Below are 26,339 nucleotides of genomic sequence, written 5' to 3' on the forward strand. Positions count from 1 at the left end.
ATTTTTATAGACAACTTGGCATATGTAACTCTTTAGGTATTTACAACACCACTGTTCACTATATGATTAAAGTGTGACACTTAATTGTAAGAAAAAGTTAATATTAGTTCAAGTTTGCTCTGTGTGGATGTATTGTTCTGTTCCAGTGATGTTCTATGACTAAACCGAGTATACCCCTCGGGTCCCAGCAAGTTTTCACCAAGGTGGTAGGACCCAACGATCCATATCGACCCTGTTTCGAATGCGCATGCGTCGCGTCTGAGCGCGTTGTTGTCTTTGGAGCTCCATCGATTGATTTATAATTCTTGATTTCTCTTTAAACTCACTTACAACGAACATTTTCTACTTTTCCTCACCTCATAGTTATAACGCGGATTGTTGAGCAGACGCCTCTCAAGCCTAGTGATCCAACGCTGGATACTCTTATAGGTTACGTCCGTGGATCACGGCTGAACGCGTCTTCTCCGCACTCATTTACAAACAAACATTTTTTCGCCTATCGTGCGTCTACTCTACACCCGTACCACTGAAAAGACGGATTATATCCAAGACTTAAGCCATAAATTAGTATTAATATTGATAGCACCACTGGTAGCGTCGTTGCTAACTTAACTTACTGTCCATCTGTTAAAATGGCGAATATATCAAATGTAAGTAGTCTACCTTTTGGTGCAGGTGAGGACACATTTGAGCTGCACGCGGTGCAGTCTGAGCTGGAAGCTGTTGAGAAACAGATCCACGACCTTTTAGTAAGAAAAGCCGAGCTGATAGACCGGCGGTTAGCTCTTGAAACATCGCGCGCCGAGGCACACAAATCAGAGATTAACGTTACTAACCCGCTGACTCCGACCTCGTCTACTCCGTGCGTTCCTCAACATCGGTCCCGAACGTCGAGGTCGCGATCAGCCATGGTCTCGTTCACTCCGGCTCCAACATGCCATCACGAAGCCTGGATTTTTCCGCAGCGGAAGTCGCGAGTCAGGTCTAGACCAAGAAAACTCTCTCCGACCCTCCCGGTTTTCGAGATATCCACACAAAACCGCTTCTCCCCTCTTCGCGAAACAGAACGCGATGCTGTGATCATCAGCGATTCCATCGTTCGACACGTACACGTTACGTTAAATAAAAGTAAGGTGCATAGTCACTGCTTTCCTGGTGCTCGTGTTTCTGAAATCGCTGCTCACGTTCCCGAGATTCTGAACGAGCGCGTCGGAACCGTTGTCCTGCACGCGGGAGGGGCCGACATCAGGCTGCGCCAGACGGAAGTTCTGAAGAAAGACTTCAGGAATCTGATCGATACGGTACGCAGCACATCGCCTGATATAACGATTATTGTGTCAGGACCGCTTCCCACGTACCGACTAGGTCATGAAAAGTTTAGTAGATTATTTGCGCTTAATGAATGGTTAATGTCATGGTGCAATGAGCAGAAACTTCTCTTTGTAAATAATTGGAATCTGTTTTGGGAGCGTCCTAGGCTTTACCGTGCTGATGGCTTACACCCAAGCAGATTCGGATCGGATCTTCTGTCAGATAACATCTCCAAAATGTTAAATACCTTTTGACTAGTAAACAAAAGTCCAAATCATAGTCTCTGCTGCACCAATTTAACTGATATAAATAGTGTAGAACATTGCATAGAAACTGTGTCTATTCCTCGTTTAGTAAGATCAAATCATAAATCTACTGCAGGATCTAGAAAAATCTAATTGTTATTAAACCAGAAAATGTTGCTATTGGTAATCAAAAACAATTTTTAAAGCTAGGTCTTCTAAACATTAGATCACTCACACCTAAGGCAGTTATTGTAAATGAAATAGTCACAGATAATAGCTTCGATGTACTTTGCCTTACTGAAACCTGGCTTAAACCAAATGATTATTTCGGTCTAAATGAGTCTACTCCATCAGGATACTCCTATAAGCACGAGCCCCGTCTGAATGGTCGTGGCGGCGGTGTTGCAACAATCTATAGAGATTTTCTCAATGTTACTCAGAAAACGGGTTATAAGTTTATTTCATTTGAAGTACTTGTACTAAATGTTACGCTCTTAGATGATAGAAAAACATCCCTATTATCTCTAGCCTTGGCTACCGTATATAGACCGCCTGGGCCTTACGCTGATTTCCTAAAAGAGTTTGCAGATTTTCTCTCAGACCTATTAGTTAACTTCGATAAAGCATTAATTGTTGGAGACTTTAATATCCATGTAGATAATCAAAATGATGCGTTAGGGGCTGCGTTTACAGATTTATTAAACTCCTTTGGGGTCAAGCAAAACATTACCGGACCGACTCATCGATTTAATCATACACTCGATTTAATTATATCACATGGAACCGATCCAACCGATATAAATATCATTCCACAAAGTGACGATGTCACTGACCATTACATGGTAACTTGCATATTACGTACTCCTGTAATATATCATGCTGCGCCGCGTTATCGATTAGGCAGAACAATCCTTCCATCCACCATAGATAATTTTTCAAACAGCTTATCGGATCTGTCTCAGCTGCTCAGTGAACCCAAACAAACAGATGAACTTGAGGAATTAACTAGCACTATGAGCACCATTCTCTCTGGATCATTGGATATTGTTGCGCCCATTAGATTAAAAAAGGTCAGAGAGAAGAGTAAAGCACCATGGTACAACAATACTACGCGTGTTCTAAAGAGAGAAACCCGTAATTTAGAGCGTAAATGGAAACAAACCAACTTAGAGGTTTTTAGAATCGCATGGAAAGACAGTATGTCACGTTATAAAAAGGCCCTAAAAGCGGCCAGGGCTGAGCATCTACGCAAACTAATAGAAAACAACCATAACAATCCTAAGTTCTTATTTAACACCGTGGCGAGACTAACAAATAAACAGATGTCTCCTGAACAAAATATTCCATTACAGTTTAGTAGTAATGATTTCATGAAGTTCTTCACTGAGAAAATAGAAAACATCAGAACCACAATTGTAAACGTTCAATCCTCAATCGCACCTTATAATTCAGCCTCAATTATCACCCCGCAAAAACAATTACAGTGCTTTACAACTATAGAACAAAAAGAGTTAAACTTTTTACTTCATCTAAAACAACAACATGTTTACTAGATCCTATACCAACTAAGCTATTGAAAGAAGTGTTACCTGTAGTGGAAGAGCCTCTCCTCAATATTATTAACTCGTCTTTATCTTTAGGTTATGTTCCAAAAACATTTAAACTGGCAGTTATAAAACCTCTCATTAAGAAACCACAATTAGATCCGAATAATCTAGTAAATTATAGACCCATTTCAAATCTACCTTTTATGTCTAAAATACTAGAAAAAGTTGTGTCCGCTCAACTGGGCTCTTTCTTACAAGAAAATGACACCTATGAAAAGTTTCAGTCTGGGTTCAGGCCGTATCATAGCACTGAAACTGCGCTCGTTAAAATCACAAATGATTTACTTTTAGCTTCTGACCAAGGCTGTATCTCAATATTAGTTTTACTTGATCTTAGTGCTGCGTTCGATACTATAGATCATACAATACTCTTAGATCGACTACAAAATTATACCGGTGTTCAAGGACAAGCATTAAGCTGGTTTAGATCGTATTTATCTGACCGCTACCATTTTGTTTATTTAAATGGAGAAAAATCTATCATAACTCCAGTAAACTATGGAGTGCCGCAGGGATCTGTGTTAGGCCCTCTATTATTCTCAATATATATGCTGCCACTTGGAAATATTATAAGGAAACATGGAATTTGTTTCCATTGTTATGCTGATGACACTCAAATCTATATTTCATCACGGCCAGATGAAAACGCTAAATTATCCAATTTGACAGAGTGTGTTAAAGATATAAAAGATTGGATGACGCATAATTTTCTTTTATTAAATCCAGACAAGACAGAGGTACTACTTATCGGTTCAAAAAACCACCCACAAAACCTCTCACAATACAACTTTAACATAGTAGGATGTCCTGTTACTTCATCCTCTACAGTAAAAGACCTGGGTGTTATATTAGACTGCAACCTGTCTTTTGAAAATCATATTTCATATGTTACAAGAACAGCCTTTTTCCACCTTAGAAACATTGCTAAGCTACGTAATATGCTATCTGTTTCTGATGCAGAAAAGTTAGTTCATGCATTCATGACCTCGAGACTAGATTACTGTAATGCGTTATTAGCCGGTTGTCCTGCATCCTCAATAAACAAGCTACAGTTAGTCCAAAATGCCGCCGCTAGAGTTCTAACTAGATCAAGAAAATATGATCATATAACACCGATTTTATCATCCCTACATTGGTTACCTATAAAGTCCCGTATTAATTACAAGGTATTGCTACTGACTTATAAAGCCCTAAACGGCTTAGCTCCAGTCTATTCAACGGATCTTCTATCGCCCTATAATCCATCGCGCTCTTTAAGGTCACTAAATTCGAGGCTTTTGGTCATACCTAGGGTATCTAGGTCCACCAAAGGAGGGAGAGCATTTTCACATTTAGCACCAAAACTCTGGAATAGTCTTCCGGATACTGTTCGTTGCTCAGACTCGCTCTCCCAGTTTAAAACTAGATTAAAGACGCATCTCTTCAGCCAGGCATTCATATAATACTTTTAATCCTACAGTTAAATCCGACCTCTAGTTCATAAACGCCAGAGGAGAACTGGCCCCCGACTGAGCCCGGGTTCTCCCAAGGTTTTTTTTTTCTCCATTAGGTCACCTGATGGAGTTTTTCGGTTCCTTGCCACTGTTGCCTTTGGCTTGCTCAGTTGGGGATATTTAATTTAATTAATCAATCAACGATACTATTGATCAGCATTACCAAACGTAGACGTTCCACTAGAAACAAACATTGATGTATTGTTCTAATTTATTACTGTGAAGCTGCTTTGATACAACCTGTGTTGTGAAAAGCGCTATATAAATAAACTTGACTTGACTTTGCATACCTTGTTTATTCGTGTAGCCTGCCCTCCAGATAATAAATATGCACTTGCTTTGCAATTCATCCATTGGGTTATTATGGAATCAAACTAATCAAGAGTTCTAGACTTTGACGTGTTCTTCTTATTTGTTTTCATGTTGCTTTTCACATGATTGCTGTATGAGATTTTTATAGACGACTATGCCTAGGGCCTTGAAGTTCTATCACACCACATGTAGCCACTTATATGTTTTCTTACTTGGCATTTGTAACTCTTTAGGTATTTACAACGATTAAAGTGTGAAAATTAATTGTAAGAAATAGTTTATATTAGTTCAAGTTTGCTCTGTGTGGATGTATTGTTCTGTTCCAGTGATGTTCTATGACTAAACCTTGAAGGGAAAAGATATCACCTATGGGGTCAAAGCCTGTTCCCCAATGGTATCTGCTGAAGCCTTTGCTGGAGGCATATATATCCCTCGGGTCCCAGCAAGTTTTCACCAAGGTGGTAGGACCCAGCGATCCATTGCACCACTTTGCATACCTTGTTTATTAGTGTAGCCTGCCATCCAGATAGTAAATATGCACTTGCTTTTTGCAATTCATCCATTGGGTTATTATGGAATGAAACTAGTCAAGAGTTCTACACTTTGACGGGTTCTTCTTATTTGTTTTCATGTTGCTTTTCACATGATTGCTGTATGAGATTTTTATAGACGACTATGCCTAGGGCCTTGAAGTTCTATCACACCACATGTAGCCACTTATATGTTTTCTTACTTGGCATTTGTAACTCTTTAGGTATTTACAACGATTAAAGTGTGAAAATTAATTGCAAGAAAAAGTTTATATTAGTTCAAGTTTTCTCTGTGTGGATGTATTGTTCTGTTCCAGTGATGTTCTATGACTAAACCTTGAAGGGAAAAGATATCACCTATGGGGTCAAAGCCTGTTCCCAAATGGTATCTGCTGAAGCCTTTGCTGGAGGCATATAAACCCCTCGGGTCCCAGCAAGTTTCATCAAGGTGGTAGGACCCAGCGATCCATTGCACCACTTTGCATACCTTGTTTATTAGTGTAGCCTGCCATCCAGATAGTAAATATGCACTTGCTTTTTGCAATTCATCCATTGGGTTATTATGGAATCAAACTAATCAAGAGTTCTAGATTTTGACGGGTTCCTCTTATTAGTTTTCATGTTGCTTTTCACATGATTGCTGTATGAGATTTTTATAGACAACTATGCCTAGGGCCTTGAAGTTCTATCACACCACATGTAGCCACTTATATGTTTTCTTACATGGCATATGTAGCTCTTTAGGTATTTACAACACGACTGTTCACTATGTGATTAAAGTGTGAAAATTAATTGTAAGAAAAAGTTTATATTAGTTCAAGTTTGCTCTGTGTGGATGTATTGTTCTGTTCCAGTGATGTTCTATGACTATACCTTGAAGGGAAAAGATATCACCTATGGGGTCAAAGCCTGTTACTCAATGGTATCTGCTGAAGCCTTTGCTGGAGGCATATATATCCCTCGGGTCCCAGCAAGTTTTCACCAAGGTGGTAGGACCCAGCGATCCATTGCACCACTTTGCATACCTTGTTTATTAGTGTAGCCTGCCATCCAGATAGTAAATATGCACCTTCTTTTTGCAATTCATCCATTGGGTTATTATGGAATCAAACTAATCAAGAGTTCTAGATTTTGACGGGTTCCTCTTATTAGGTTTCATGTTGCTTTTCACATGATTGCTGTATGAGATTTTTATAGACAACTATGCCTAGGGCCTTGAAGTTCTATCACACCACATGTAGCCACTTATATGTTTTCTTACATGGCATATGTAACTCTTTAGGTATTTACAACACGACTGTTCACTATGTGATTAAAGTGTGAAAATTAATTGTAAGAAAAAGTTTATATTAGTTCAAGTTTGCTCTGTGTGGATGTATTGTTCTGTTCCAGTGATGTTCTATGACTATACCTTGAAGGGAAAAGATATCACCTATGGGGTCAAAGCCTGTTCCACAATGGTATCTGCTGAAGCCTTTGCTGGAGGCATATATATCCCTCGGGTCCCAGCAAGTTTTCACCAAGGTGGTAGGACCCAGCGATCCATTGCACCACTTTGCATACCTTGTTTATTAGTGTAGCCTGCCGTCCAGATAGTAAATATGCACCTTCTTTTTGCAATTCATCCATTGGGTTATTATGGAATCAAACTAATCAAGAGTTCTAGATTTTGACGGGTTCCTCTTATTAGTTTTCATGTTGCTTTTCACATGATTGCTGTATGAGATTTTTATAGACAACTATGCCTAGGGCCTTGAAGTTCTATCACACCACATGTAGCCACTTATATGTTTTCTTACTTGGCATATGTAGCTCTTTAGGTATTTACAACACGACTGTTCACTATGTGATTAAAGTGTGAAAATTAATTGTAAGAAAAAGTTTATATTAGTTCAAGTTTGCTCTGTGTGGATGTATTGTTCTGTTCCAGTGATGTTCTATGACTATACCTTGAAGGGAAAAGATATCACCTATGGGGTCAAAGCCTGTTACTCAATGGTATCTGCTGAAGCCTTTGCTGGAGGCATATATATCCCTCGGGTCCCAGCAAGTTTTCACCAAGGTGGTAGGACCCAGCGATCCATTGCACCACTTTGCATACCTTGTTTATTAGTGTAGCCTGCCATCCAGATAGTAAATATGCACCTTCTTTTTGCAATTCATCCATTGGGTTATTATGGAATCAAACTAATCAAGAGTTCTAGATTTTGACGGGTTCCTCTTATTAGGTTTCATGTTGCTTTTCACATGATTGCTGTATGAGATTTTTATAGACAACTATGCCTAGGGCCTTGAAGTTCTATCACACCACATGTAGCCACTTATATGTTTTCTTACATGGCATATGTAACTCTTTAGGTATTTACAACACGACTGTTCACTATGTGATTAAAGTGTGAAAATTAATTGTAAGAAAAAGTTTATATTAGTTCAAGTTTGCTCTGTGTGGATGTATTGTTCTGTTCCAGTGATGTTCTATGACTATACCTTGAAGGGAAAAGATATCACCTATGGGGTCAAAGCCTGTTCCACAATGGTATCTGCTGAAGCCTTTGCTGGAGGCATATATATCCCTCGGGTCCCAGCAAGTTTTCACCAAGGTGGTAGGACCCAGCGATCCATTGCACCACTTTGCATACCTTGTTTATTAGTGTAGCCTGCCGTCCAGATAGTAAATATGCACCTTCTTTTTGCAATTCATCCATTGGGTTATTATGGAATCAAATTATTCAATAGTTCTAGACTTTGACGGGTTCTTCTTATTTGCTTTCATGTTGCTTTTCACATGATTGCTGTATGAGATTTTTATAGACAACTATGCCTAGGGCCTTGAAGTTCTATCACACCACATGTAGCCACTTATATGTTTTCTTACTTGGCATATGTAGCTCTTTAGGTATTTACAACACGACTGTTCACTATGTGATTAAAGTGTGAAAATTAATTGTAAGAAAAAGTTTATATTAGTTCAAGTTTGCTCTGTGTGGATGTATTGTTCTGTTCCAGTGATGTTCTATGACTATACCTTGAAGGGAAAAGATATCACCTATGGGGTCAAAGCCTGTTACTCAATGGTATCTGCTGAAGCCTTTGCTGGAGGCATATATATCCCTCGGGTCCCAGCAAGTTTTCACCAAGGTGGTAGGACCCAGCGATCCATTGCACCACTTTGCATACCTTGTTTATTAGTGTAGCCTGCCATCCAGATAGTAAATATGCACCTTCTTTTTGCAATTCATCCATTGGGTTATTATGGAATCAAACTAATCAAGAGTTCTAGATTTTGACGGGTTCCTCTTATTAGGTTTCATGTTGCTTTTCACATGATTGCTGTATGAGATTTTTATAGACAACTATGCCTAGGGCCTTGAAGTTCTATCACACCACATGTAGCCACTTATATGTTTTCTTACATGGCATATGTAACTCTTTAGGTATTTACAACACGACTGTTCACTATGTGATTAAAGTGTGAAAATTAATTGTAAGAAAAAGTTTATATTAGTTCAAGTTTGCTCTGTGTGGATGTATTGTTCTGTTCCAGTGATGTTCTATGACTATACCTTGAAGGGAAAAGATATCACCTATGGGGTCAAAGCCTGTTCCACAATGGTATCTGCTGAAGCCTTTGCTGGAGGCATATATATCCCTCGGGTCCCAGCAAGTTTTCACCAAGGTGGTAGGACCCAGCGATCCATTGCACCACTTTGCATACCTTGTTTATTAGTGTAGCCTGCCGTCCAGATAGTAAATATGCACCTTCTTTTTGCAATTCATCCATTGGGTTATTATGGAATCAAATTATTCAATAGTTCTAGACTTTGACGGGTTCTTCTTATTTGCTTTCATGTTGCTTTTCACATGATTGCTGTATGAGATTTTTATAGACAACTATGCCTAGGGCCTTGAAATTCTATCACACCACATGTAGCCACTTATATGTTTTCTTACTTGGCATATGTAACTCTTTAGGTATTTACAACAGGACTGTTCACTATATGATTAACCCTCTGAGGTCGACAAACGCGCCGGCGCGTTTTGCTGGATTTTCTCCACATTGTAGCACTATAATACGGTGACCGGGAGGGGACATGTTCGGTTCACTTATTTTTGTCGTGGCCACAACATATTAACTCGTGGGAACGTGATATTAAGTCGTGGGAACGTCATAATATCTCGTGGGAACGTCATATTAAGTCGTGGCCACGAGATCATTTTGTTGAGGTAACGACATCATTATGTCGTGGCCACGCGATGCAAAGTCGTGGCCTCGAGATCATATGTTGAGGGAACGATATATTTTTCTCGTGGCCACGAGATCATTTTGTTGAGGTAACGACATCATTATGTAGTGGCCACGCGTTGAGGGAGCCACAGCGGCCAATACTGTAACCGTACCATAGACTGGGCTACAGCAGAGATGGAGATGACAGAAGAAATAACATTTTACTTTAAATTAGGAATGTCATATAAAGATATAATTAGGAATGTCATATAAAGATATAGTGCGGTCTTTGGCATTAAGACATGCGTACGTTATAAGTGAAAGACACATGAAGCGCATTCTTAGACTTTGTCGCACGCATATTTAGGGACCGTCTCAAAATTACATGCGACATTGGCATAAACATTTCTAACTTCAATAGCATTTGAAGACAATGACTTAAAGTCATAAAACCAACTGTACACTGTTCACCCAGGTCTCATGTATGATGCACACCTTTTAGATTTTTGATATTTATGACAATAAACTGCTAAATCATATGCAATTATTGTAGGCCTATTTCACTACTGCCACATACCTGACACCTAGATGAACAATGTAGGCTACAGTTGGTTTTATGACTGTAAGTCATTGTCTTCAAATGCTATTGAGCTTTAAATGTGGTCATATTCTGTATATGATCCCACACAGTAGTGAAATACATAGCATTATTTGCATATGATTTAGCAGTTTACTGTCATACATATCAAAAATATTAAAGGTGTGCATCATACATGAGACCTATATGAACAATGTACAGTTGGTTTTATGACTGTAAGTCACTGTCTTCAAATGCTATTGAGCTTTAAATATTGTCATATTCTGTATATGATCCCATACAGTAGTGAAATACATAGCAATATTTGCATATGATTTAGCAGTTTATGTCATAAATATCAAAAATATTAAAGGTGTGCATCATACATGAGACCTATATGAACAATATACAGTTGGTTTTATGAGTCATTGTCTTCAAATGATATTGAGCTTTAAATATTGTCATATTTTGTGTATGATCCCATACAGTAGAGATGTGAAATAGGCCTACAATATTTGCATATGATTCAGCAGTTTATTGTCATAAATATCAAAAATCTAAAAGGTGTGCATCATACATGAGACCTGGGTGAACAATGTACAATTGGTTTTATGACTGTGAGTCATTGTCTTCAAATGCTATCGAAGTTAGAAACGTTTATGCCAATGTCGCATGTAATTTTGAGACGGTCCCTAAATATGCGTGCGACAAAAAAAGTCTAAGAATGCGCTTATCTTTATAACGTACCCATGTCTTAATGCCAAAGACCGCACTATATCTTTATATGACATTCCTAATTTAAAGTAAAATGTTATTTCTTCTGTCATCTCCATCTCTGCTGTAGCCCAGTCTATGGTACGGTTACAGTATTGGCCGCTGTGGCTCTTTCAACGCGTGGCCACTACATAATGATGTCGTTACCTCAACAAAATGATCTCGTGGCCACGAGAAAAATATATCGTTCCCTCAACATATGATCTTGAGGCCACGACTTTGCATCGCGTGGCCACGACATAATGATGTCGTTACCTCAAGAAAATGATCTTGTGGCCACGACTTAATATGACGTTCCCACGAGATATTATGACGTTCCCACGACTTAATATCACGTTCCCACGAGTTAATATGTTGTGGCCACGACAAAAATAAGTGAACCGAACATGTCCCCTCCCGGTCACCGTACTATAAACTTAAATTTCTCCGTCATTTATGGTCATACAGAAAAAATAAATATAAAAAAAAATCTGTGGTATTTCTACTTTTGTATGTGTCCACTTCCAATCAAATCAAAACATTGTGCTTTTGTAAAATAAAGAAAATAAACAGTGTGTGCGTTCTGCCTCTCCGTCGCGGTGAACTTTTTTTTCTTGAGCACGTCTATAAACTGAAACAAAACGTACTCGGTTACTAACGTAACCTCGGTTCTCTCTAGAAGAGGGAACGAGTACTGCGTTTTATCAAAACGCTACGGGAAAAGTCTCTTTTCACGAAACACTGAAGCAAAAAATTATCCTTTAATTTTCATATATGTAAAACGCGTTGCGGCAGCAGCAGTCAGCTATGGCGAGACGGCTTGCTCGCTCATTGGCTGCTCTGCGGCAACTGCTTAAGCCTATCGAGCGAGGCCTGAGATGACGTCAGGCCAATGAGGGCGCTTCGCGCCCTCCTCGCCACTTCCCGCCGAAACGGGCGTGGCTTACCTCTATAAAAGGAGCTCGAGAAGGCTGATTCACTTGATTTTGATTGCCGAAGCGAACCAGAGTGAACCGTACGCACGGCAGAGAACGCAGTACTCGTTCCCTCTTCTAGAGAGAACCGAGGTTACGTTAGTAACCGAGTACGTTCTCTTACGAGAGTTCTCTCGTACTGCGTTTTATCAAAACGCTACGGGAACCCCTTGCAAAACGCCGTGCGTGCTGGGATAAAAACACTGATCACCGGAAGCTATTTCAGGCACACAGTGCATAATCACCAGATTGACTCACACAGAGTCAGGGAATAAGGGTGGGAGCCTTAATTCCCTATACTGTAGCGTCGTAGAATAGACATGTCCACAGACGCAAGTATAACATCACATAGACAGGGTAGGGAACCTGAACTAATGTGGGAAATGTGGGTCTTACACAGTTCTGCCCAAGATAGTCGGTAGCGCATTGCGCATGGGTTTCAGTGGTCTGACTAGACGGCTGAACAGATTACACCGACAAAAGCTTAGCCTGTAAGGCGGGAACCTCTAGGTTATAAAACCTGATAAATGTAGACGGAGAGGCCCAGCCTGCCGCCGTACATATATCCTGTAGGGAAATCCCGCTGGACCAAGCCCACGAAGAAGCAACGCTTCTCGTAGAGTGCGCTCTAACTCCCTACGGGCATGGAATGCCCTTGGCAGTATAAGCCAGCGCTATGGCGTCAACTATCCATCTGGATAGACTTTGTTTCGAAACAGCCATTCCTTTGGAACGTCCACTGAACGAGACAAAGAGCTGCTCTGTCTGTCTGAAGACAGCAGAGCGGGACATATAAGCTCTTAAAACCCTAACAGGGCAAAGAAAACTCGAGTCCCCTTCCTCACTCGATGCCGGCAGGGCAGCCAGGGAAATAACCTGAGCCCGAAAAGGCGTGTTGAGGGCTTTCGGCACATAGCCGTGCTTAGGTTTGAGTATGACTTTAGAGTCATTAGGACCAAACTCCAAGCACGCCGGGCTCACAGAGAGCGCGTGCGGATCGCCTATGCGCTTCACTGAAGCGAGAGCCATCAAAAACACTGTTTTGAAAGACAAATGTTTGAGGCTAATAGACTGGATAGGCTCGAAAGGGGCACCTTTCATGGCCGCCAGGACCGTAGAAAGGTCCCACATAGGGACTGAAGGAGGTCTGGGTGGATTCAGTCTCCTAGCTCCCCTGAGGAAGCGGATGACTAAATCATTCCTTCCCAGTGACTGACCCAGCGTTGAACCGGAGAACGCTGAAATAGCCGCCACATACACTTTGAGCGTGGAAGGGGATCTGCCCTTATCCAACAGCTCTTGTAGGAAGGAGAGAACCTCCGTTACCTCACATTCGAGGGGTGAAAGGCTCCGAGCTGTACACCAGCCGGAGAAAACCGACCACTTTGAAGCATAGAGTCGCCTGGTCGACGGCGCTCTAGCCTCCGTGATGGTATTCATGACTCCCTCTGCGAGACCAACGGGTATCCGTTGAGCGCCCACACATGAAGGGACCATAGTTCCAGGTGTGGGTGCCAGATCGAGCCCCTGGCCTGCGAGAGGAGATCTCTCCTCAACGGCACTGGCCATGGAGCGATGTCTGCTAACTGCATCAGAACTGGGAACCATGCCTGGTTCTTCCAGAACGGTGCTACAAGCAGCACTGGGCATTTCGTTTTCCTGACCCGTTCCAACACCTGAGGCAGGAGGAAGATGGGGGGAAAAGCGTATAGCAGGCAGCGCGGCCACTTTTGGGACAGCGCGCTGTCAGTCTTTGAAAAGAATGCGGGGCAGTGAGCGTTTTCGCGGGACGCGAATAGGTCCACCTCCGCTTTGCCGAATCTCTCCCACGACAGCCGGACTGTTTGTGGGTGTAGAGACCATTCGCCCGTAGGAACGTTGTTCCTGGACAGTCTGTCCGGGCCCACATTCAGCAGCCCGGGCACATGTACTGCTCTCAGCGAACGCAGGTTGTGCTGAGCCCATAATAGGAGGCGTTTCGCCAGCCTGTACAGGGGTATGGAATTCAGACCGCCCTGGCGATTTATGTAGGACACCACTGCCATGTTGTCCGAACGGACTATGACGTGTTGGTCCTTGATGTGGGGACAAAAACGCGTCAGCGCGTTGTGCACTGCCAGCATTTCTAGGCAGTTTATGTGTTGGAGCTTTTCCCGTTCCGACCATAGGCCGAAGGACGGTCTGCCCTCGAGCAGCGCTCCCCATCCCGAGGTGGATGCGTCCGTAGACACCATCCTCACCCTCGAGGAAGTCCCCAGGCTTACACCTGATTGGTACCAGTCGTTCGCCATCCAAGGCACCAGGGCTGTGACACAGTCCTGATCGACCTTGAGGCGTAAATGACCGGACACCCACGCTCTGCGCGGAACCCGCGCTTTCAACCAGAACTGCAGCGGGCGCATGCGGAGCAAGCCCAGCCGGAGAACTGACGATGCTGAGGCCATGAGACCCAGCATCCTTTGAAATTTTCTGAGCGGGGTGAAAGCGCCGCGGCGGAAAGACATCGCCGCGCGCTGAATGTTCAGCACGCGCTGTAGCGACAGCCGCGCTGTCATAGACTGTGAGTCCAGAACTATACCCAGAAACGGAATCGTTTGGCTGGGGTTCAGTGAACTCTTCGCCCAAATGACCGTGATACCAAGATTCTCGAGGTGATCGAGTAAAATGGCTCTGTGCTCTATGAGCTGCGATCGTGATTGGGCTATGATCAACCAGTCGTCCAAATAGTTCAGCACTCGCATGCCTCTGAGTCTGAGAGGAGCGAGCGCTGCGTCCATGCATTTCGTAAATGTACGAGGTGCCAGGGACAAGCCGAAAGGCAGGACTGTATACTGGTATTTCTGACCCTCGAAGGCGAATCTCAAGAATCGCCTGTGATGTGACGCTATCTGTATTTGAAAATACGCGTCCTTCAGATCTATCGACATGAGACAGTCTTCTCGGCGAACATGCGCGAGAATTTTGCTGGTTGCGAGCATTTTGAAACGGCGTTTCACTAATACTCTGTTCAGTCGTCTGAGATCCAGAATGGGTCTGATACCGCCGTCCTTTTTGGGGACTAGAAAGTATCTGCTGTATATCCCCTGTTCGCTTTGAACTCGGGGAACAAGCTCTATCGCCCCTTTGCTTGTCAGTTTTGATATTTCGGCGCGAAGTAGGTGTGCTACATTCAGCGGAACCGAAGTTTCGACGCGCGCTGTGAAGCGCGGAGGGCGTCGACAAAACTGTAGCGAGAAGCCTCTCTTTATAATGCCTAAGACCCAGTCCGAAACCCCTGGAAGCGCTGCCCATGCATCTGCATGGTTGGCTAAGGGCCGGATACAGAGCGCGCTCTGTTCGCCGTGCGACAGAGGTGCTATGGGGCTCACAAACATAGGCGTTATGCCTGCGGCATTTGAGGCGGGGGGCGCGCTTAATACAGCGGGCGGAGCGCTCGCCCTTGACCTTACAACAGTGTTTGGCTGAGTGAGGGGGGGCTGCGCGAGTCCCATGGGACTCATGTGTGCGAGTAGATGTGGGCTGTGAGCGGGCACATTTACTGCTTGAGGCGCGCTGCTTGTGTAAGCAGCGCGCGCGCTCACAGGTCTCGTTTTTACAGAGAGCCTGTGATCTGATAGACATAGTGTTCGTGGGCACTGAGTAGTGGGCACTTTTACTATGTGGGGAGCGCAATCGACCTGAGTCGATTTTATTTGCGCGAGCCCTAAGTGCAGGGCTGTGCTTGTGTGTAGGGATGGGCACTGAGAAGTGGGCATCGACACTACATTTATAGCACCATCGGCCGTGGCCGGGACACCAGAAGTACCGTGAGTAAGTGTGGGCGCGGGAGAGCGGGCACAGTTACTGCAATGAGTGCACTGTCTGTCTGAGCAGAGTGAATGCACACAGGTTTCGTCTTTACAGAAACCACAAGGCATGCAGAACATAGTGTTTGTGGGCACTAGGCAGTGGGCACGTTCACTATGTTGCGTGCGTGATCGACCCGAGTCGAATATATGAGCGCGGGCCCTGTGTGAAGGGCTGTGCTAGTGTGTAGGGATGGGCACTAGCAGTGGGCATCTTCTCTACACATATAGCATCATCGGCCGTGCTCGTGGGCAGCAAAAACACGTCTGCAGTTGCCTCTCGGGGAACAAACAGAGTGATTTGCATTCGGCGGCATAAATATTTTCTGCCGGCCGGCCTGGGATTCGAACCTCCGATCCCCCGCGCGCAAGTCTAAGAATCTACCACTGGACCACAGTGAAGATACATTGACAAAGTCAGCGCGAGTATTATCCGCACTGGCGTTTGCTTGTCAGGCATGTACCACGTGCTTGTGGGCAGCAAAAAACACGTCTGCAGTTGCCACTCGGGGAACAAACAGAGTGATTTGCATTCGGCGGCATAAATATTTTCTGCCGGCCGGCCTGGGGTTCGAACTTCCGATCGCCCGCGCGCAAGTCTAAGAATCTACCACTGGACCACAGTGAAGATACATAGACCAAGTCAGCGCGAATATTATCCACACTGGCGTTTGCTTGCAGGCATATATACCACGTGCTCGTGGCCAGCAAAAAAAACACGTCTGCAGTTGCCTCTCGGGGAACAAACAGAATGATTTGCATTCGGCGGCATAAATATTTTCTGCCGGCCAGCCTGGGGTTCGAACCTCCGATCGCCCGCGCGCAAGTCTAAGGCCGGTGACACACTGGATGCGTGGCGTGAGCGTCTCAGCTGCGTGGCGTGTCCGTTTTTATTTCGGCTCCCATGTTAACAGGTTAGAGCTTGCACACTGCGTGCGTGACACGCGCGTCTCAGGCGCGGCTCGAGCCGCGCGGAAAACGCGTGCCTACTAGAAATAGAACCGACGCCTATTTTTCACGCGACACGCAAGCGTCTTGGAAGCGTTTCCAGGCAAAATTGAATAGGAAAAGATGTTTATATGACATTTTGACACGAATACATATTAATAAATGTCATTTTGATGTTTGAAAGTGTCTAGGGTTTGACATAAATGCAAATATAAATGCAATTTAAAAAAATATTATCGATTTTCAAATACTGCACCTGTCAATACAGAACGAAATAATCTATAGTCTATATTGCCGTCAACACTGCCGACGTTGTCTTAGCTGCTATATATTTATGTTTAACATGAAGTATAGGCCTTCCACAACTCTCTCTCCATGTCACCAATATGTCACCTAGCAGCAGCAGCGCCGCGTCAGACACGCTTCTGGTGTGCAAAGACATGGAAAACGCGATGCAGCCGCCACGCAGCTGACACGCAACAGAAACGCCACGCTCACGCCACGCATCCAGTGTGTCACCGGCCTAAGAATCTACCACTGGACCACAGTGAAGATACATAGATAAAGTCAGCGCGAGTATTATCCACACTGGCGTTTGCTTGCAGGCCTGTACCACGTGCTCGTGGGCAGCAAAAAACACGTCTGCAGTTGCCTCTCGGGGAACAGACAGAGTGATTTGCATTTTCAGAACGCCTGCAGAATGCCAGAATGTGAGAAGAGTGGAAATCGCCCAGATTCAGCGGGGCTGAAAACACTCCATTCTCTTTCGCCAGTGACGCGCGGGAACCGTAGAAACGGTGTTCGGTTGCAGGCAAGCGGGTACTACGCGCTCGCTGGCTGCAAAATGCATCTCTGCAGTCGCCTTCAGGGGACTTACAGAGCAAAGCATTGGCGGCATAAATATATATGCCGCCAGACCGGTATCCGAACCCCGGTCTCCCGCGAGTAGAACCTATAATTCCACCACTGAGCCACAGGGGGATACAGGCTTTGAAAGCGGCGTCAACATGTGGGCAATTCTTAGACTACGGGCACTTTCATGTCCTTTGATCATATTTTATAAAAAACATTTAATTTTGAAAAATTAACACTTTCATAGTTAAATTTACAATGAAAGTACTTTAGGAACTTTTTACCGGTAGTCTACGATGATTTTTTCACCTTTTTAAACATCATTATACATGCAAATATTGCTGTTTTGTGCTTGTCCCACACCCAGACTTTTGATCTTCAATAATGAGAAAGAAGTGTAAAAAAATTATTTATCTTTTTTTTTTAATTATGACTGAATAAAGTTTCAGTAAAAGAATCAAAACATAATTGAGGTATTTAAGGTCAGACAACTATTAATGTGATTTTATATACAAAATGTAGTTGTCCCACAGTATTGCCGTCATTTCCACCACAACGCTGTAATGTCCCTTTAAAAAGTTTTTTTGAAAGATTGTTTGGGTAGTTTCTATGGAGATGAACAATGACATCACAGCACATGTCTGACATGGAGGAGATTTTAAATTTCTTCAGCAACTTGGATAAGAAAACTCAAGGTAAATGTTGCTTAAAATGAAAATATTTTTATTGTATGTCATTTCCAAACATGGTGTAACAATAAATGAGTTTGTAAATAAATAGATTTTTTAACACAAATAGATGTATTTTGCATGCATGCAATGCTAACTACCAATTCATAGCTAATATGTAATACTAGCTTGGATTTTTTTACAAAATACTGTAGGATTATCATTTCCACCACATTTCCACCACATTACCTTCTTGGGTGGAAATGACAAAGGTGTGGTGGAAATGACATTTATGCTTACAAGGTGGAATTCTTAGATTGAGTGGCTACATATGAATATTTTATTTATTGAAATGTACAACACTAATGTATTTATTCAAATATATATTTGTTTAAATGCCTTTTCATCTATTTTTAAGATGCTGCGGAGGTCATCTGGATAAAGGTCTCACTATTTGTGCTTAAAGTTGTTTACAGTAAGACTGTAACTGTTCATCTGGTTATGGAACCAAACAGACTAATGACTAATGATTTGTTAAATGGGTTTCAACCTAATGTTTTCTGTTTTTCTACATGGACGTCCATTCATTGTCATTTCCACAACACCCAGTCATTTCCACCACCTCATAACTTTTTTAAAAATATGTACAAAATTCTAATCCCTCATTAAAAAATTCTGCATATTTTATGGGATAATGTTCCACTTAATGTAATAACACAAGTAGTTATTTTTCTGAAATGTATCTAACCAATGCAATATTATATTTCAGGTTGTGGTGGATGTAAGCTTTGTGTTTGGGCCTCATGACAATTAATTTACTTAATCCACAAATCTATGGTAATTGCAATATAGGTATAAATTGGTAAAACTATGTGTGGAAGTGGTTTTACACTGTTAAGAAATTATGGATATCATAAGAATTTTAAATAATAATCAAATATTTGCATGTGATGGAAATGACATTTGTTCAGTGCGGATCGGAAAATATGTCAAAAAACACCAATTTGTCTTATAATGTAAGTGCGTTCTCTTATGGATCATTAAACTAGACTAGTTATATTTAACTGTTAGACTGTGACCATTTTGATTTGAACAATTTTTTTTACATCAAGTTCACAAGGCCAAAAGTGCCCGTAGTTGAAGAACCACCCATGTATTCTTCGGCGTTTGCTGGCAGGCAAGCGTGTAACAGACTCACTTGCTGCAATAATATTTCCAGTCGCCGAACAGGGAACTGAGAAATGTGAGAGAAAAGAGGTCAGACCGACCAACGGTGGGACTAAGAACACTCTTTTCTCCTTCGCCGGTGAATGACGCGTGCAGAGGCAGGGTAGCTTCCCTGCAAACATGCCCCTGCGGGGCCCATGCTGGCTTTTTGCGGGCACAGTGGGCTAGGGCCAGCCCACACCAAACCTAAACAGGCCCAGTGTGGGCTTGCCCAGGCGAGGCCCACAGCTTTGGGCTCACCGCGGGCTAACTGTGAGCAGCCCACACTAGCGGGCTGCCCACATTAAGCCCATGGTGGCCCATTGTGGGCCAGCCCGTTCGGGCCCAGAGCAGCTTTTGTACCTTTGGGCCCATGCAGGTTTTGTTTAGGTAGCCCACTTTCATTACGTTTTGGCTGCTTTTTAAAATTGAATGTGAAATTCAATAAGACCTTCCATTTATAACTCTGCTCAGCAGGAAGAAAAAGAAAAAATCCATTATTTGCATTGGATTGTGTCTACAAGACAACACATGATCCCTTAAAAACTCTAAGAACAAATCTTACTTTAAAAAGCCTATTACTTTTACTGGATATATATATTACTTTTACTGGAGATATTTTTCATGTAATTTATAGGCTATCTTTTGTTATTAACTTATAAGAATTATTTGTAGCATTCAATGCATATATATATATATATATATATATATATATATATATATATATATATATATATATAGCATTGAATATATACATTTATGTTTACATTAACTAAAAAAAAATGGTTTTAAGTCGGTTATTTCTTTTCCAAACATTCTTTTTGCCATTAATTGTAATAATCCAGTGAGATTTGTGTATGCACAACGAATCTGACAACAGCCGGTATAATCTGATCTCACCATCATCGAGTCTGATAACATGAAGAAACTGAAAAAAAACTGTGAACAAGATGCTTGAAGAAACCTTCCTGCATTTAATAATTAATAATAATTCATATAATTTATCTAATAAAATATCTATTTAAGTATCTATTTTTCTATCCTTAACTCGGCATTACACTTTAAATTACATTAAATAAAAGATTAATACATGCGTGTTAAAAGTATCCAATTCCGCGCATGCGTCGAACATCAACTTTTTGATTAATCAACGTCATCGCGCTACAGGCAGGCTGCAGTCGTCACTTTCCGCCTTCCTAACGGTTGTTTCTGCCTTCACAGTGGAAAGCTCCTGACTCTGAGGTGAGTTTTAATTGTAAATTGAGTATTATCTTTAACAGTAAATATTTGCCATAGTCAGTGTGTGTGTTCTGCTATTATTGTATTTTCAGTAACGTTACCTATTGTTTTTTTTTGTTAACGTTAATCCAGACCATAAGTTATGTTTTTGTCGAACGACAACGAGGTAACGTTAGGTTGTCAATAAACTAACGTTAGTTAGCTTATATAGGCTAAATATTGTCCTTTTCACCCCGTTTACAATATTCTGTATGTTACCACGTCAGATTGTCACAGTAAACTGCTAAAGTCTAAGGAAAAAAAGTTCGTTAGTTATAACTACGTTCGTCTAACGGCTGCTCTGAGCACACGAATTTTGAACGTGGACGATTAAATGGCTCCACGATCTGCTTTTGAAGATGGTAGTATCGTGCTACAGTGCATTCAGTTGGTTATGGGTTATGTATAGTGAAAGTAAACATTTGAGAGAAAACTACTGGGTTACTATCGTAACCTCAGTTCCCCATACACAGTGGGGAAACTCCTTTTCCACAGACACAGCCATGTTTAGCGGGATCCGTGAGCTAGTGTCCGAGTGCGAGTAGTGTTGACGTTTCAAACGCGTCGAAAGCAGCGAAGAGTTGTAGTCCACAAAGTGCTCTCACACAAAGTCTAACCGTATCAAACTTCTACCCGCTAAATTGTAGCATTCTTCACACGAAAGATTATATAAAAAAATTCACAGACAACATATGTTCACATTCATGGCACAATTCAAACGGGACCAGAAAATAATTATTTTCTCCCATTCACTTGCATTGACGATTTTTCAACCTAGAGGTCCAGCGGGGTTAGCGGAGGGGGCGGGACTTACCAGCTCTATTAGTCCCCGAAAAACGCCATTTTAGCAGAAAACATTTGAGAGAAAACTGGATGCAGCATACAGAGCAGCATACAGGTCTTAAAATGACAGCATCCTAATATTAAACATGCTGCCGCTTGTCCTTAAAGGGATAGTTCACCCACAAATGTCATTATTTACTCACTGTAATGTTGTTTTAAACCTGTATTAATTTCTTTATTGTGCAGAACACAAAATAAGATATTTTGAAGAATGTTGGTAACCAAACAGTTGCTGGTCCCCATTGACTTCCAATGTAGAAAAAACATATAGTCACTGCGGACGAGCAACTGTCTGATTACCCACATTCTTCAAAATATCTTTTTTCAACAGAAGAAAATCATTAGGGTTTAAAACAATTTGAGAGAGTAAATGATAACAGATTTTTTGGGGTAACAGTTAACTATCCCTAAAATAACTTTAACACAGTAGCTTTATTAAGAATCTATGTATAATTTATAAAGTGAAGTCTAGTGTTTTATTGTTATATTTCTTCATTTAATTTTGTACTTGAATGCTACTGTTAAATACACCTAAGGTAGCTGAAAAAAAATAAAGCACTGTTGATTTAATTTGATTTCACCCACCTCCAGCGAGCCACCCTCCACCAGCGAGCCACCCTCCACCAGCGAGCCACCCTCCACCAGCGAGCCACCCCTCCACCAGCGAGCCACCCCTCCACCAGCGAGCTACCCCTCCACCAGCGAGCCACCCCTCCACCAGCGAGCCACCCCTCCACCAGCGAGCCACCCTCCACCAGTGAGCCATCCCTCCACCAGCGAGCCACCCCTCCACCAGCGAGCCACCCCTCCACCAGCGAGCCACCCTCCACCAGCGAGCCATCCCTCCACCAGCGAGCCACCCCTCCACCAGCGAGCCACCCCTCCACCAGCGAGCCACCCTCCACCAGCGAGCCACCCCTCCACCAGCGAGCCACCCCTCCACCAGCGAGCCACCCCTCCACCAGCGAGCCACCCTCCACCAGCGAGCCATCCCTCCACCAGCGAGCCATCCCTCCACCAGCGAGCCACACTCCTCCAGTGAGCCACCCTCCTCCAGCGAGCCACCTTTTTTTGTATGTTTTGCTCACATCAGGTGCACAGTGGTTAAAGACTCCATGTGTGTCAGAGAATATACTGCAGTGCACACTACACTACACACTACAGAAGACAGCTGTCTATACCCTCACCAGTCAGCACTTACACTGCAGTACACACTACAGTGTTCAACACCTGTTATTAGGGATGTCAATTTTCACAAATTCCCATGATCGATCGTCATTTAAATTAACGATCAATTAATCGATTAATAGTTAGCCGTAATACTGCGATATGCGTCTACTGCAGTGACTATGGCCAACAGCATGCCTGTCTGCAAATGTTGCTCAAAACGCTATGTTCCTCACCAAATCAATGAGAATGGTTTTAAATATAAATAAAGGGCTAGTAGGATTGTAAAATGTTTCGATGTGATTGATAATTAAATTAATTATTTAATAATCAAATATAATTAACTACTAATACAACGTGTCACCAACGCCGCCTCGTATGCACTTATAATGTGTGACTGTTGTGGACGCGCTCTTCCTGGAACAACTGCACGCGCTGAATGAATCTGCTACCGTTAAACTGGAGCACTTTGCTAGCACATTATTTATCTAAAAGAAACGCATCCTATATGAGATTAATCAGATATATTCAAAATAAACATAATATTACAAATTATATCTGCACAAAATGACGCAAATTCATGCACAAACTGTGAACTTGAACTAAGTTAACGTTACGTGCCATTCATTCAGAACTAGCCGTTACTCATGTTGTGGACGCGCTCTTCCTGGAGCAACGCGACACGGCAACTAAACCCAAATAATTCACGTTTTATTACAGTATTGTTCTCTTTATAATGTTATGTAATATTACAGTCCCAATAGTCATTATTAGTCGTGCACTGCCGTTTGAGCTGCGCGCGCTGAAGCTGACGCTTTACTACAGAGTTAATTCTTAACCAAACGCATCCAATGTGAGATAAATCAGATATAGATAGGCATACACAAAATAAACAGTATTACAACTTACATTTGCACAAAACAAAAGGCTGCGAATACACACGCAAACTTATAGTCATGATGAAGGTGTAAAATGGTCCCAAACACTCCGGCGCGCTCGCTTTACATGTTTCGCGGTTGAGCAGCGCGCACGCGCATGAAGACCTGCTTAATCGATGATCGATAAGTTGTATCGATTAAATGTATTGTCGACAATTAATCGATCGTCGATTAATCGTTGACATCCCTACCTGTTATAGATGATGTGTAAACGCATAAATAAATAATTTACAACACTCTCTGCATCCCCTAATCTAAAGTGTACACTATTCATCACTTGGAAAATGTGTTACACATCATTCGTAGATAAGATTTGTTGATCTTATGCCTTATTGAGTCTTGAAGTGGTAATCTATGAATGATGTGTAACACATTTACAAGTGATGAATAGTGTACACTTAAGATTAGGGGATGCAGAAAGTGTTGTAAATGATTTATTCATGCATTTACACATTGTGTTGAACACTTACTTACCTGTTACAAATGATCTGTACGTGTATACAAGGCATTTACAACACTTTCTGCACCCTCTAATTGCTACATACAAAAAAAACACATAATTTATTAAACATTTATGAAACGCATAGTCATGTTTTGTAAATGATTAGTTAATCATTAACTAATCAAATGTAAATGACTTATAACTTAATCTACAAAACATACATACAATAATTAACATATCACTTTTTAATCATTTATGAACGCATATTCATGTTTTGTAAATAATTAGTTAATCATTTACTAATCACTTGTAAATGACTTGTAATGGAATTTACAAAACATACATAAAATGTTAGTATATCACTTGCTAATCATTTATGAATGTTTTGTAAATGATTAGTTCATCATTAACTAACCACTTATACACGACTTACAACTGAACGTTATTATAAAGTGTTACCAGTATTTTTTATGTTTATTTGAATTATTTTATATTTGTATAGAGATTTTTTAGTCCCTTTCAGAGTGTTAAATTAGCTTTATTAACCTGTATTAACCTGAATTGAATGTTTTATATTTTGTAATTAATAAATACATTGATTTGAAATCCCTTTGACTACTGTACATTTTTTGACAATACAGACATTAGTTATGTGGTGACTGCATCCATTTCAGATGTATAAAATAAGTTATAGTAGCTGAAAAGTATTTATAGTGAAACGGATTTATTGTTGTAAATTAATAGTGCGGGCCCTGTGTGGGCTTAGTGAGGGCTTTCTGGGGGCTAAGTGAGGGCTGCCCGTGCGGGGCCAGCGCTAAGGGGCCAACGTTTTGCCAATGAACAAATTCTCATGGGCCCTGCGCTGGCAGCCCGCTGGGGGCCCTTAGGCTAGCCCTAAGTGGGCCCGTAAAGGGCCAGTGCTGGCTTGTTTGCAGGGTTTTCTTGTAACGTAAAGAAAAACTAATCCCGCCGTCCGCTTCCAGGAAGGGCAGCCTCGGAAAGGATGCCTGGCGAGTCCTCAGAGTCACCGTAGGCAATTGGCTCGGAGCGAGCGCGAGCGCTGCATGAGAAGGCGTCTTGAAAAAGACGCAGCTCTTTTAGGGGTGAGTGTTGCAGCGAACACACACACACACACACACAGAAAACAGAGCAATATAGCAATAAAGGATATAGGCGTCGGAAAGCGCAGCAGGTACGGCTGTAGAAGGCGGCGTTGGCCAGCGGCTTCGAGGGCTCGTCCCGCTGAAGTGCTTGCTTCGAACGACGCTTGCTTCCGTGATCCAGCGATGCGTGCGCTTCGCTGAAGAGATTAAAATCAAGTGAATCAGCCTTCTCGAGCTCCTTTTATAGAGGTAAGCCACGCCCGTTTCGGCGGGAAGTGGCGAGGAGGGCGCGAAGCGCCCTCATTGGCCTGACGTCATCTCAGGCCTCGCTCGATAGGCTTAAGCAGTTGCCGCAGAGCAGCCAATGAGCGAGCAAGCCGTCTCGCCATAGCTGACTGCTGCTGCCGCAACGCGTTTTACATATATGAAAATTAAAGGATAATTTTTTGCTTCAGTGTTTCGTGAAAAGAGACTTTTCCCGTAGCGTTTTGATAAAACGCAGTACGAGAGAACTCTCGTAAGAGAACTCAGCGAATACTTGTCACACATTTATGAGCCATACACCTTTATAAACATTTAAGTGTGTACTTTTAAATGATCGGATTCAAAACGAAAACAAATATTCTCTGTTTAAGTAATTTGTATAAAACCAACAAGATTTCCAGCTTCTCAAACGCTTCCTAATTATTTTTAATTCGGCCAAGCCCACTCGCGCAAAAGATATTCACATGCAAATCTCCACATGGAACGCGATCGCCCTCATTACCTCAACAACAAAACACTTCACTTCACTTTTCGTCGAGTTTGAAAGACGTGCCTGAGCTTACATTGGATTTACATCAGAAGAAGAAGAACGATATTTGAAGACAAGAAAGATAAGGTAAGTAATTCTTACATATTAGTTTGCTATTGTTGCATAAATTTCACATTGCAGTTGAACTGTTGTTAGATATATGGTGAATATTATAATATTTAGACCCGTGTTTACTGTTACTGTGTTTGTGGATATCTGCTCAAACGTA

This window comes from Scardinius erythrophthalmus (genome assembly GCF_964197995.2).
Source record: "Scardinius erythrophthalmus genome assembly, chromosome: 5".
Classification (NCBI taxonomy): Eukaryota; Metazoa; Chordata; class Actinopteri; order Cypriniformes; family Leuciscidae; genus Scardinius; species Scardinius erythrophthalmus.